The sequence below is a fragment of the Amblyomma mixtum genome, chromosome 8 (genome assembly GCF_055824585.1).
Source record: "Amblyomma mixtum isolate Tamu chromosome 8, ASM5582458v1, whole genome shotgun sequence".
In the NCBI taxonomy this organism is placed as follows: Eukaryota; Metazoa; Arthropoda; class Arachnida; order Ixodida; family Ixodidae; genus Amblyomma; species Amblyomma mixtum.
In genome coordinates, this window is record NC_143019.1 from 96,201,292 (window position 1) to 96,216,120 (window position 14,829).

The window sequence follows — 14,829 nt, forward strand, 5'->3', positions numbered from 1 at the left end:
GTGCCTATGGAACGGAAGCTTCCGGTACTCTTCATTGTTAAAAAAAAAACCCTGACACTAGCGGGTCAGAGCGGAAAACCTGCTTCAATAAAAATTAGGACCGTAGAATAAGCGCGAACCCCCCTTATGGCATGAGAGAATCTTTGTGTATTCAGGCCTCAGTTTGGACGTGAACTAACGCCGTGAAAAAAAAACAAAAAACAGTAACATTATGGTGAGCGTGCAATAATAGCCAGGAAAATGTGCACACTGTTTGCTCATGTCACACTGGAGCGATTTTCGCCCCTCATTATTAAAAAAGAAAGGTAGTTGTATTGCTAAGGAGAGATTTCACTAACACCATGTTTTCAGAAAATTGTTAACGTTTGCGATGGTTGGCAGGTTACGTAGCTTTTGCAGGATGCTCTTCTCTATTGCCCCTACTACAATTCTTCACACATGCCGCAATGCAGCCGTGATCGTAGCGAAACCCATTCGGCAGAGGTGTCATCCTTTCTCCCAAGTTGCTTTGGTGGTTATGACAGACTGAAAAGTGCGCAAATATGTCTAAATGGCAAAGCAGTGAGGTCAGGAATATGGGTAGATATACTTTTGTAAAAAAAAAAGTATGACATTCTAAACCCGAGAAGCGAGCAGACATATCCGCCCGCACAAAGTACCTGTGTCTATGGGTCCTCTTCGGATCCGGTGTTTTCAGCGCGTTTAATTTTGCGAACTACTCTGGTTCTAACCATATGTATATGAGTTACATAATTAGTACCACTAGATTTAATTAGGATGGCAATGCTGGAGCACAACTTCATAATATTAAACAGCAAGACGAAAGAAAAATTTCTACTGATTAATTTGCCTTTTGAACATGCTAGAACTTCAGTAAGCGGCAGAGTTGATTTTCTGAGTAGGTTAAGGAAAGCTTGAAGCACTGATAGTGCACTTTTGTTCTCTCGCCATACTTTCCTAGGGTCATGCTCTACAACTACGGAGGAATCAGGCTACTATATAACAAGGCTCAGCACACGATAGAGAAAATGAAAAAGTTGGAAGAAGCGAAAAGAAAGGCAAAAAAGTCATCAGAGAGTGAGACAAAGGAAAAGCCGTGGTGGCAAGAATGTTTAAGTATGATGGAGACGAAGATGACAACAGCCCTTGACTGCGTCTACGTCGACCACACAGCTAACGCCGATGTTAAATATGAGGTAAGAATTTTGTTTAAGGCTGAGGTTTTTATGCTGCGGCCTCTACACAAGGTGTGTACTTCAAAACGGCAATGTTGCGTTGGCTGCTTTAAATACAATAAACTGTTTTGTTTACATATGTACATTAATTACCTGAATTCGTCAATTCCACTCAGGTGCTACCTGGAATAAGCGATCACAGTGTTGTGCTTTGTGAAATGAAAGTTGAACATGTAAGGAGCGCTGGTACAGTACATAGGCGAGTATATAACTATGAAAAAGCAAACGTAAGGGAGATAAACGAAGAGTTGAATAAGTACCGATCGATATTTGAAACGCATGCCGATAACTCTGGAGTGGTTGAACTATGGTCTAGATTTAAGGATAAGATGTTTGAACTGAGGCAGTGCTTTGTTCCGGCATGGATATTAACGAAGAGGAGGAGTAAAAGCAAACCATGGTTTACTCGGGAGCTACGCAGTATTACGCGCAAAAGGCAACGTGTTTACGTTAAATTTAAAGGAAATCCGACGCGTGAAAATTGGTACAAGCTTCAGGAAATTGCCGGAAGAATGAAAGTTGCTGTTGCAGCTGCAAAGAATTCGTTTGGCATTTCAATGGAGACGAAATTAAAAGAAAATCCAAAGGAATTTTGGAAACATGTAAAGAGAAATGGAAAAGACTCTGTAACTATACCACCTCTTGTTTCTGGTGACACCTTTGTTGAGGATGATGCACAAAAAGCTGAGTTCTTTAATAAATATTTCAGCTCTGTTTTCAGCTCTGAAATCGAACATGCTGATATGAATACCCCGAGTTTCCAGCCAGTGGCGAGTGTTATGGATGATGTTGTGATCAGCATCAACGGTATACAGTCTCTGTTGCAGAATCTGAAGATTGCTAAGGCTGGTTGTCCTGATGACTTGCCAAACAAATTCTACAAATTGTGTGCTGAGTCGGTTGCACCCTACTTAAAGATAATTTTTGAAAAATCGCTTGAAGAATCCTGCCTTCCAGATGACTGGAAAATTGCAAGTGTTGTGCCAATCTACAAATCTGGCCCTCGCAACACTGTATCAAATTATAGACCGGTATCTCTAACTTCAGTTGCGTGCAAGACACTCGAACATATTTTGTTCACCAGTATAGCAGCACATATGGACGCACATTCATTGTTTAATCCTCGTCAGCATGGTTTTCGAAGGGGCCTGTCGTGTACTACGCAGCTGACTGAATTTGCGCACGATTTGGCTGAGGCACTGGACAGGCGACTTAGCGTGGACTGCGTGTTTTTGGACTTTAAAAAGGCCTTTGATACCGTGACGCACTCTTTACTAATTCAAAAAATGTCTTTTTACAATATTAGCCCTCAAGTGGTATCATGGGTAAAAGATTACCTATGTTTACGGCAGCAGTTTGTGGTTATGAATGGCGCCGAGTCTCAAAGAGTGCAGGTTGTGTCTGGTGTTCCCCAGGGCTCCGTGTTAGGACCGCTATTGTTCCTGCTCTACGTGAATGACATTGGTGACGGAATAGTATCTCAAATGCGGTTATTTGCGGATGACTGCGTTCTTTATAGTGTTGTCACTAGTGATCGAGATGCGGAAATGTTCCAAGAAGATTTGAACAGAATCTCAGAGTGGTGCGTTAAATGGAATATGAATTTGAATTTGTCCAAGACTGTCCATATGAAGTTTACAAGAAAGAAAAACCCTGATGTGTATTCATATGTTATTAGGAACACAATGTTAGAACAGGTATTCGAATTTAAATACCTAGGCGTTTATTTTACTCCTGATTTGAGCTGGCGCCGTCACGTCGATTATATCTCTGCTAAAGCATGCAGAAACTTGGGATTTCTTCGCCGAAATGCAAGCACTTTTCCACTGTCATGTCGTGACATTTTATTCAAGACTTATGTCAGGTCGGTTCTGGACTACGCGTGCACTGTCTGGGACCCGCCTACTGCTAGAGATAAAGATAAGTTGGAGAGGGTGCAGAACATTGCCTCTCGTTTCGTGTCTGGCACACGCGGGGCTCGTTACAGTGCATCGCGTACGAAGGATGCACTCAACTGGGAATTGCTTGACACGCGCCGAAAGAAGTTGCGTCTGAAGCTGTTTCATGCTGTTTATTATTCAACTGTTCGGGTTGAACGCGAAAGGTATGTGCAGGAGCCTTTTTATAGATCCAACCGTGTTGACCATGTTTTTAAAGTCCGCGAATTTGCGGCAAAAACTGAATTGTTTAAAATGTCTTTCTTTCCGAAAACCATTAGAGAATGGAACAGACTACCGAGCGATGTTGTGAGTGTGACATCAAATGATGCGTTCTTTCGTTCTTTAATGATGTGATGCGATTGTGATGTGTTCTTTTGAAGTGAGATGTGCATGGTGAAAGTTTTGTGCTTGTAACTCTGCATGCGAGCGGAGGTGTCATGTGTGCTTCTTTGTTGTACATTCCCCCCCCCCCCCCCCACTGTAATGCCACGGCGCTGTGGGTTCCTTACTAAATAAATAAAAATAAAATAAATTATAGACAGGAGGCCATCAGTGGAAATGTAATCAGGGAGTATTTGGGCATTGGCTGCCCGAGCGCAGCCTTGCGATCACATAGGAGAGCTATACAGCTTTCGCACAAACTTCGCAGCTGAAGGAAAGTTTTTCTTGGTTCACGGTTCGAACCCGGGACCATCTCGCCACCGGAGCGAACTGATCAGTCACTCGAAGTGGGAACAAAGCCGGTCAAATGTTTTAGGCCAACCTCCCAAGGTTGATTAGATCTTGTAATAATGATGCAATTACTCATTGGCATCCACCCCAGCGCAACCATGTGGATGCTAAGGAAAACTATATAGCTTCCACAGAAACTTCGTAATTGTATAATGAAAATGGTGAAAAAATTCACGTGCGTATTTTGCGCGTCCTTTTGCTGTCCAATGAGAAGTGCGACTGTCACTGCGTAGTTTGTTTCCTCAGAATATATTTCTACGCTTATTGGTTGCCCAGCGAGAATTAGACTGCTACTGCGCCTTTCCTTTCCTGATAACAATATTTTTGCTGTCATCCTTCACACTTCTTAGAGTCACAGGTCCTGGATACGATCATTCTATCATTTAGGTGCCCTCTGAGTTTCTTCGCCATTAGCGGCTACTGCCGTGAGACTTCTAGCTCGCTGTTTTTAGACGACGAAATATTTTGATGAGTGTCGTTGGTTGAATGTTAGAGCACTGTAATTGGATCTTAGCCCTTTCGACCACTTTCAGGGTGCTTGAATGAAGAATACCGAAATTTATAGAGGCTTTGTGGAACTGTCACTCACACTAATTCGAAAATTATTGTACTCATTTATGAACGATGTTCCATTTAGGTTGAAGAAATTACTAGGAAGATAAAAGAAACTTTCAAGAATGTGCTTGGGAACACTACATGGCTGGACGCTGAGACGAAAACGTATTTGCTGCAAAAGGTGAGAAAGAATTTATGACATTAAAATTGTTTCTTTTATCCTCTACACGTGAACAATTAATGATGTGGTATGTTTGTGTGCAAAACGGGTTTGATGTTTTGCCCAGATCCGTTAATTAGGCATTCCTAACATTAAGGAGCCCCTTCTAAAACTTAGTAACGGGTGTTACAAAATGTCCTAAAGGAGCAGTATGAAAGAATTTTAATTGTGTTGGAGTTCGCCTACGAAAGGCACAGAAAACAGCAGTAGGAGCAGCAATATTTAGAGCAATCGTTAAGATAGCGCGAATACTTCTGGCGCCATTTTCCGTTCGCATAATTCTGTTCTCTTAAAGATACATCAGCAGAGGTCCCGGGCAAAGAACGTTTAAACACGCAAAGAGGCTAATTTCAAATTCGCCCAGGAACAAGGTTTTCTGGCGCAATAGATTTGGTCTCCGTTACAGAACTAGTAAGATCGCCGTTGAGTCCCTGCAGTTCGAACACCTTTTTTTCCTCTTTTCTTTCTGCGCTAAAAACTAATATCGCATAAAATAATTACGTGCTTTGTAGGTCAGGTTTTCACAAAAATCAATGTATGTTAGTCTGATAGAGTAGCTCGAAGGCGTAATTTGAAAGCATATTTATTTGCCTTTGGACGAACTGAAAGGCGTGCCTCTTCCGGACTGTCGCGGTCAAAGTCGTTGACTAAGAAGTGCACGCTGTCGCTTGGCCGCTAGTTATAGATATAAGAAAATCGGACGCATTAAGAAAATCTTTACATCTCCACCTTATTGGAACAGGCTTGTAAGGACCGTCTATCTCCCCTAAAGCTTTATAGACATTACCATGTTTTTTACGTCATATAAGCAGGGGGTTCCCTATTTACATGTCCCTGTTTTTAAAATTTCTTCCCAAACCACTGGTGTATTTCAGCTCACGAACAGCCTGCAAGGTAGTTTATGATGCTGTGAGTTTTCGTATAAATAATTTACCATAGAAACTTACCTGGACTGCCCAGATTCGGTAAAAAAGCGGAGTCGACTGAGCGCAAAAATTTAATTGTTGCTAGTGGGATTACTGCACTGCACGGGCTCGGGCCAGCCCGAAAGCCCGGGCCCGGCCCAGCCCGCGGGCCAGGTTTGGCCAAGACATGATTTGTTTCGCCGGGCCTCGGCCGGGCCCGGGCCTGAAGTTGCGGGCCCGGGCCGGGCTCTGGTTTAGAGCTGCGAGCCCGAACCGGGCCTGAGTCCGTGCAGAAACGGCTCGTGTCCGACTTTCGATTCACTATTGCAGAGTGAAGTGCACAACTACGGCATTGAAGCAGCGACACGGATGAGCTATGAGATATACGAGTAGCACGCGCCTAGAAAAAACTGAGCTTTATTCATTGACTTATTTATTTCGTTCTTTCCATGCAGCGGTGCAGTAACAGTAAAATTCAACCGGCCTTAATTGGCCATTGATCGTTCGTTATCGAAAAACATACATATACACTATTAGAAATGCATTCGGGAAGAACACATTAGTTTAGGGCGCTTATATTAGTTTAGGACATATTAGTTTAGGACGCCCCAGGGTCCCCGCAGGAGGCCACTGCAGTCAAGTGTTTATGTTCCTGAGGTCCATAACACTGGCAGCCCAGCCGGAGGCGATGGTCTGCACGGCCGGGTCCTCCGAGCGCACCAGGGTCTCCCAGTCCTCCCAGGTCTTGAGGTTCTCTAGGTCCCGCGGGGAAGGGTCCGACGGGCACAGGGAAAGGATGTGGAGGGAAGAGGCGCAGGGTTCTGAGCATAGGGCGAATGCCGTTTTAGGGAAGGGGGGATATAGTGGGCTAGGGTAAGGGGTGAGGGGCGAGAGTGTGTCTGTAGTACGCGCCAGAGTGTTGCTTGTTTGTTACCTAGGGAAGGGAGCGGTGGGGAGTAGAGCTGGCGTGAGGCCCTGTAGGCCTGCGTCAGCTCGCTCAATGAGTGCATGCGCTCCATCGTGAATCCCCGATCCGAAGCCACCTGAGCCCGGTTTAAAGAACCTCGGGCTAGGGATAAAAGGTTGGCGGCCTCATTTGCGGGATTCCCGGAGTAAGCAGGCAGCCATACCAGCTCCACTTGGCGGGGTGGGGGTGCATCGGGCGAGTGCAGTATGCGAAAGGCAGGGACTTCGAGTCGGTCTCGAGAAAAATTTAGAATCGCAGTTTTAGAGTCACTTAAAATCTACCGGGCTTCCGTGCGGGTGATAGCAAGTGCAATGGTCACTTAAAACCTACCGGGCTTCCGTGCGGGTGATAGCAAGTGCAATGGAAGCTTCCTCTGCAGCCTCTGGGGAGGCGTCTGGAGGGAGAGGTAGTGTGAGGAGGGTGAATAAAGAGGAGTCCACCACAGCTCCTGTCGCTTCATCACCGTGCCGGCAGCGTCCACCCATACGGCGTCCGGCTAGGAGCCCTACTCTCGATGGAGTGCTTTCGCACGGGCTCTGCGGCGCTGCTCATGGTGGTACGGGTGCATATTCCTCGGGAGCGGCCTGATGAGGAGCTCCCGGTGAAAGGGTCGTGGGATGGCGGGGAGGGCTGGGTCGTTTGCCGGTATTTTGATTGCGAGGGAGTCCAGGGTATACCGACCTGTGGAGGTTTGTGTGAGCCTGGTGTATTGGGCCTGTGGGTGGGCCTCCATTAGTTCCCCGATCGTGTTGTGGAGGCCCAGGCCTAGTAATCTGTCTGTTGTTGTGTTGAGGGGAAGATGAAGTGCTACCTTGAATGCCTCGAGAACCAAACCATTCAAAGTGTTTATGTCATGTTTGGATAGTTGTAAGTATGAGGTAGTGTATAGCACACGGCTGAGGACAAAGGCATGAATGAAACGACATAGGTCGCGCTCCTTCGTGGCTCTATGATGTCCCGAAACCCTGCGGATGAGGTGCGATATCGCGCCTACAACCTGCTTGAGTTTCTTGATGGTGGTGGGGGTTTTGCCATCGTTCTGGATGTGCAGGCCCAATACACAGAGGGTCCCAACCTGAGGCAATAGGGGAGCGGGGACAGCGGCGGTTATTAGGCTGGATGAGGAGCAGTTCAGGCTTCTCTGGGGAGCAAGATAGTCCGATGGTCCGTGCATAATTTTGGGCGAGTGTGGCTGCTTCCTGTAAGGTGTTCTCTATGCCGCCGTCACTGGCTTGGGTGGCCCACAGGGCGATATCGTCGGCATAAAGAATGTGCTTCAGGTGGAGAATAGTTGCCAATTTTCGGACGAGGGGGATGAGGGTAGTGTTAAACAGAAAGGGGAAAGGAGGGACCCTTGAGGGGTGCCGATACTCTAAGTGTGCCAGGGGAAAGGCGGAGGGCCGAAGTGTATCTCAGCCGTGCGGTCAGTGAGGAGTGCTTGAATGTAGGTGCACGTGCGCGTACTCACATTCAAAGGGGATAGGGCAGTCATGATCACCTGATGTTCAATGCGATCAAAAGGTTTGGAGAGATCCAAAGCTAAGACTGCCTTGATGTGACCCGGAAGGAGCGGGTCGCAAATTTCGTGTGTGAGTTGCAGCATGGCGTCCAGCGCGGATAGATGGGGGCGGAATCCCACTATGCTATGCACGTAAAGATTGTTGTCCGGCTTGTGACTCGTGAGTCTCGCTAACACAACCTGCTCGATGAGCTTCCCGAGGCATGAGGCTAGCGAAATCGGGCGAAGGTTTTGAAGTGTAAGTGGTTTGTTGGGTTTTGGTATAAATATTACCTTCGCGTGGCGCCACGACTACGGGAGGTTACCCTCCCTCCAGCACTGGTTGAAGTATTTCGTAATCTGGGTGATCGACCGGTCTTCCAGATTACGGAGCATGGAGTTTGTGATTTGGTCTGCACCAGGTGCGGAGTTGGCGCGGAGAATCAGGAGGGCCGCTCTGACTTCCGTCTCCGTGATGTCGGTGTCGAGTGTGGGATTTGCTTGACCTGTGTAGTGGAGTAGCGGTGTCGGGGCGCCTGCAGAGGTGTGCATGGTTTGAAGTGTGTCTAGGAGGGCGTCGGGATCGTCAATGTGTTCGTCTGTGAGGCGGGTCACGTGGTGTTTTGTTGCTGATTTGGTGTGCGTGGGGTCAATGAGACATCGGAGGAACTGCCATGCGCGTTTTCTGGGCAGGTTTCTTGCGATACCGTCACATATCTGTCCCCAGTTGGACCGGCTGAGCTCCTCAGAGAGTTGTTGTTTTGTGTCTGCAGCGCAGCCAGCCGCTTTTTAAGTGTCCTGTTATGTTTGTTGCCTTTCAGCACGAAATAGTGTCCTTTTTTATTGATTTAAAGTATATAATAAAACGCCTAACACAGACAACACTTTGTTCCGCTACTGTTACTGGATATCATCTTTTCCAAAGAACAACGGTTGTGAATTTGACTTCAAACTGAAAGCTTGGGGCTGCGTATTCGTCAGCACAATGACACAATCTCAGAAAATACCTTTAGAGCATGCTTTTCCCTGTGAGCGTTTTTTAATTATTCAAAAGAAGAATAAGCCGCCGCGGTGGCTCAGTGGCTATGGTGCTCGGCTGCTGTCCCGAAAGACGCGGGATGGATCCCGGCCGCGGCGGTTGAATTTCTTTGGAGGAGAAATTCGAGGTTCGTGTACTGTGCGATGTCAGTGAACGTTAAAGAACCCCAGGTGGTCGAATTCCGGAGCCCTCCACTACGGCGTCTCTCATAGCCTTAGTCGCTTTGGGACGTTAAACCACATAAACCAAACCAAATCAAAAGAAGAATACGTTTGCTTCCGTGAATGCCTTTGATACGTTTGTCTTATAGCATTCAGAATTTTGTCGTACTTCAAATGTATTTCACAGCAATTTAGGTTCGAATAAGATTTATAAAACGCTTAGGCCAACTTTTGTACGCGTTTAGACCGACGATAATTCCTGTAATTACGCTTAAACGAAAAGTGCGCGAAACTGTAGAGTTGTTCTTTGTGCTTCTGGTGAACTAGGAAAGCGAGGAGAGCCCCTTTATACCAGAAACAATAAGATTTTGCGCGCATGTCCGCAAGCTAGTGCCGCCTGCGCTTTCGAAAAAGATAAGCATTGCCGAAATCAGGTAACTTTCGCAACGAAAAAAAAAGGAATTTTGTAGCGAGCATGGAAACCAGTGACAACTTGAGATTTGATGGATAAATAGCAGAAAATTTTGTATTGCTGTTAAATATAACTTTTAAGAAAGGCCACCTAATTAATCCCCGGAAGTACAGAGGATATATTGCAGTAGGATATCAGCATTGAAAGAAAGACAGTTTGGGTTTGATGCCCCAACGGCCAACGCCCACGAAGCTGAAGAAGACGGAGCTGATAAAATTCGTGTGTGCGGTCACGAACTCTGGTCACTCTGGTCACGAACGCAGGAACGGTGCTGCTCAGCAGCACCGTTCCTGCAAAGATTGTGGCCGTCCCGATTAATTGTGTGAGCTGCCTCTTTAAAGCATAAAGGAAAGCAAAATAAAAAGTACAAATTATAGTTTTTACTATTTGCTTTCTCTACTACTTAACAGTCAGTATTCAAAAGCTGTCAAAGCGTACCATTGGCACAATAAAAAGTAGTTTTCATTTTTTTCAAATGCATTTCAACTAAAAAAAACTGGACGCGGTGATTTGCGTATATTTCCTGCGAAATGTCTAGCGAGCTGGCACACGCATGGCTGCCTCCATCGAAACCGAAGCGCAATATGATCTGTATACTGAGGGAACTTTTGCGAAATGAGCACTCTCAGTTCTTGTTAGAAGAAATGTCAGCTTCATGAACTCAAACATAAGGAATATCATATAACAACGCTTATGTTTCCGGCCACAGGGTACAGGAAAAGTGCGTGCAACGGCAATGGTGGGCTAGAAACAAACGCTACACGCTTTGATCTCTATTTGAAATAAGTTCATAAAAAGAGCCAGTGGGTTCGTAGCCGTACTCGAAAGAAACCTAAATGATATTAGCATTGAGGTCCTTCGGCATACTCAGCTTACTCACCTTTAGGACAAGATGGAAGAGAGCTCAGAAAGTACTCGATAAGCACATGGATAGAATATATGTTCCTGCATTGCGAGGCAAAAATGTAAAAAATTGGGAAATTGTAAGACATTCTTATGGAAATATTGAAGGCAAGGTATATTCTTCTGATATGTATCAAAACCTTTATTTTAAAGTGTGTGCATGCGCCACATCCAACAGTTAAGACTGCCACAGAAAACGAATGCGGAATGCTTTTGACGATAGTAATAACGTGAAAAAAATACGAAACTGCCGTCGGGTGATCTGCGGATATATTTACTGTTATACCGAAATCTTACACTATAGTAAAAAGTTATGTTCATAAAAGGTATCCGGTCAAAAATGCTTTTGTTCAGAATAGTTGTGTATGAGACGTCGAATCTAATTCAGGCAATGCTTATGTGGCCTGAACTGCTGTTTCGGAGTAGAACCAACTCTGTACTAATTTACCGCCTTGTGTAGGGCCACTCCTTGTGGCGATAGCGGCAAGAACAGCTCCTATTCATGCCCCTGAAAAAGCTTCTTATTTAGATAAGTTTGCGTTCCGCCTAAGACATTGAAACTGATATGATTACATTGATGTAGGATACAGTTGTCAACACACTTTGGCATACAGGACATCATAAACATAAAACACTGTATACGGAGGAGGCGAGAGTGAATTAGTAGGCTAATGTCCTGTGTGAAGAAAGTCCATGGAGTAATTGAACTCGCTTCGGCTTTTACCTCAGCCTAATGTAACCAGCCAGTCAAAAGGACCTTCCCGACAGAGTGCTGATATCTGCATTTGAAAGTGTCGTACGTCTTAAAAGGCAACATTCTAATCTGTGTAGGGAATCAGCGGTCGCATAAAACTGATAGCAATGATAATTAAAAGAATACATTGACTGGAATATACTAACAATAGCTAAAAATTCAATAACATTAGAAAATTCAAGTTAGGATGGACGGAATATGTCTTACCTTGATGAAGGACGCCGGACCGTTCTTCATCAGGGTAAGATGATGTCTGAACAGTGAGATCCGCGTATTCAGAGCACTGTATGCAGATGCAGAGGGAAACTCTCTTTCTCCTTTGAAGAAACATAAATATAACGAAGTAGATAAACGTAGCGGAAGAAAAAATACTGAGAACAGTGTAGGGTTGCAAAGCAATTGAGAAAATCAGTAAAACGGCGAGTTGAGCGAGTTGATACATCTTGAGAAAAAAACAGTGCAGGAACAGGAACACAAGAAAAGAAAACGACGGGACAGGCGCTTCTTTTCTTCTTTTCTTGCGTCCCTGTTCCTGCACTGTTTTTTTTCTCAATAGAGGACAAAGTGCGAAAAATGGAGGCGGGCGTAAATGGGATGTAGCGGAGGTGGACAGGGGTGAGTTGCTTCAGAGAAAACGCCAGGAGGAAAGAGTATTTGTTGGACGCATCCTTCGTCGGGAGCCAGAATTTCGAACACCACGAAGGAAAAAAGCATATGAAGAAAAACAGAACAAGAAAAGAAAAAATTGGCAGAGGCTTAGCTTGGTTAAGCCTAGTGGATTGCGAAAGCAAGACTGCCTGGCTGCGCCCTGGTTCCACTGAAGCCGTCACGTAGAGCGAGCGCCTCCCCCACGGCAGCGACGCATGGAGGACTCGCTGGAACGATCGCGACGAGCCGAGTTGGGGCCCCGCTTTTCCACAGCTGGTATGACGTCACACATAGGTCACGCTAAAGGTCAATGGTGGATTCTCCGGGAGGACAGCTAAGAGCGGAAACCTCGAGCAGTATTGCTTTCGCAATTAGGAACAAAAAGTAAAACAGAAAATCACCAGAGTGCGCATATGGACTTTACAGCACGACCCACTCCCAGAGGGTAACTCGTTGAAGAACGTTGAGATGTAACTTAAATCTGCATAGTTCACTATCAGAAAGGCAAGGTTTGCCTGCGAGCGCAAAGGAGGTAGCGAGGATCTCATTTAAACAGAGTGCCGCCTATTAAATGTAAAAATTGAAATATTCCCGTTTCCTGCACTCACGAGAGTTTCGGCAGCCGCTCTTTTGGAGCGTGACTTACTGTCTGTCTAACCCACACTTGATTGGCAAAGGTTTTATTAGAGAGTTAGGGGCTCAAGGGATTTGACACCACGGGAGAAGTAGCGCTTGCAGTCGAGAACAGTGAAGGAAAAACGGCACAAACAACTGCGCAGAGATAATAAGTTTATTTCTTAAGAAGTCTATGAGCGCCATTTATGGCCCAAGGCGATATAGACGTGCCCACGCAACAGCTACCAGAAGTGTCAGCAGTAGGCGGAAAACGCGCACATGTGGCAGGGCGCACATAAGCACGTTCGCGATGATTAATAAGTCTGATTCGTCAGGTGTGCGTTGCATTTGACAATCGGCTTACTCGAGCGTATACTATCGCTACCAATATTTTCGAAGGCGCCAGTGTGCTGAAAAAAAAATATTGCGGTGCAGTCCATCAACCAGTCACCTAAAACGCACTCGGAGTTCAGGATACGTGCGCGTTCTATTCGCTGGTAACAACACCACCTGACTTAGACGTGAATCAGAGCTACACTAAACTTATATCCCAGGACATGTACCCCGCTAACTTTTTATCGCGTTAGTGCGCTATGTTACAAGTGTCAATATAAAGGTTTTCATGAATGTAATGTTCGAAAATAGAATGTGGCTTTAAAAGTCTATTGCTTAAGCACGTGTGCACAAATTTGACATCGATTCTTCCATCTGGGTAAGCAACGTTCATGCTTTCACTTATTGACAAAGATCTGGACAATACACTTGTAAAAATTCTTCCGCCGTCTGTACATAGCCCGCAGAAGCATTTGCAAAAAATTTTCGAGGCGTTCACTTTGTTCAGTGATGTTGATTTCTTTTTAAAGATTTTGTTGATTTTAAGGTTGCGTTGGTAAGTTAAATTTGGTTAGAAAGGTGTTCATTTGGTTTGCTTGCCTTCGTCGTCCTTATATTTAGTTACAATCTTTTGCTTTCACCTATCTGGTCTCCTAATAAATAATAGAATGTGGATAGCATTCGTGTTTCGTGACCTCCCGCATGCGGTAAGAATGTTACGCAAACGCTTCCGAGACTTAGCTCATTCGTTTCAATCTGATGACATGGTGAACCTAAGTGCACCCCAGCAACATAGCTAATCGGCCCAATGTTGGAAATGTGCTGGCAAAGGCCGGCCTTACAAAGGAGCAGAGTGAAGCCATTTATTTCCATTATTGGGCCAATTACCTGTGCTGCTTGGGTAACCACAGAGTGAGGCCGGGTTAACGGACCATCTATCGAATAAATTTCCGTTGTGTTCATAATATTTTAACGTTTACTCTTTGATTTTTGAGCTCTGGCAGAATGGGTCACTATGTTTGCTCGCTCGGCGGTGTCGGCACAGGTTGCGCAGGACCCTCTAAATCAAAGCTTTTGTGTACGGCGCAGGTAGCCCTATCGGCGCAGCCGTTTTCATTATTCATTAAGGAGGTCACTTGATATGCCTAAATAGAACTTATTTTGTGCACAATAACTGCGCCTATCTGACCATCTACACAGGCCCTTTCTACGCAAATAAATGGCGGAATCTGCGTGTTTTCGGAAGTCAATAGGCCCATGAGCTTGCTTTTCACCTAACCATTACATCGTTCTCCATGGTCATAATAAATGGAAAGGTTTCAGCATTGAAAAAAATTGAATCAAATAAAACCAGACTTTATGAAATATGGATTGTGCCTTTAAGACGCGAAAGAGGCCAGTTTCTGCCATGCCCAAAAGGCTGCCAGCGGAAATTCACCTAATATTCAATCACTTGTGCCTGAGTGGAGGTCGGCCGTAATTAAAAAGGCGTTGAACGGTATTAATGCATCGTTGGCATCACATGTACCGGTAGAAAATATGGGCATTATTTTTGCAGCTCCGCACAATGGAGACGAAGATAGGATATCCGGAACGGAGATGCGACCAGACTTATCTTCGCAGCCTTTATCAATACGTGAGTAGAGCATACATGGCTGTAAGCGTGGCGTTCAATCAACTCTACAGTAAGGTTGGAAACAACCTTCGGGCGTGCTCTTAACGCGGAGCCGGAAGGCTTCGTTTCTTTGCACCACTTGCGGTCAGTGGATAAAATATGACAGTCGGGTGGATGCAAAGGTAGCAGTAAATTTTTACGTGGTACAATACAAACCGAGAAATGTCACTTCAGGAT

General features: G+C 45.3%; 1 long non-coding RNA gene across 1 annotated transcript; it reads left to right on the plus strand.

Annotated features, from left to right (window-relative positions):
* Nucleotides 1-1,007: 1,007 nt before the first annotated feature.
* LOC149333635 (uncharacterized) lies at nucleotides 1,008-14,605 on the plus strand. Its single transcript, XR_016284952.1, has 3 exons — nucleotides 1,008-1,196; nucleotides 4,545-4,643; nucleotides 14,536-14,605. It is a non-coding gene; the product is annotated as an uncharacterized LOC149333635 (long non-coding RNA).
* Nucleotides 14,606-14,829: the final 224 nt, after the last annotated feature.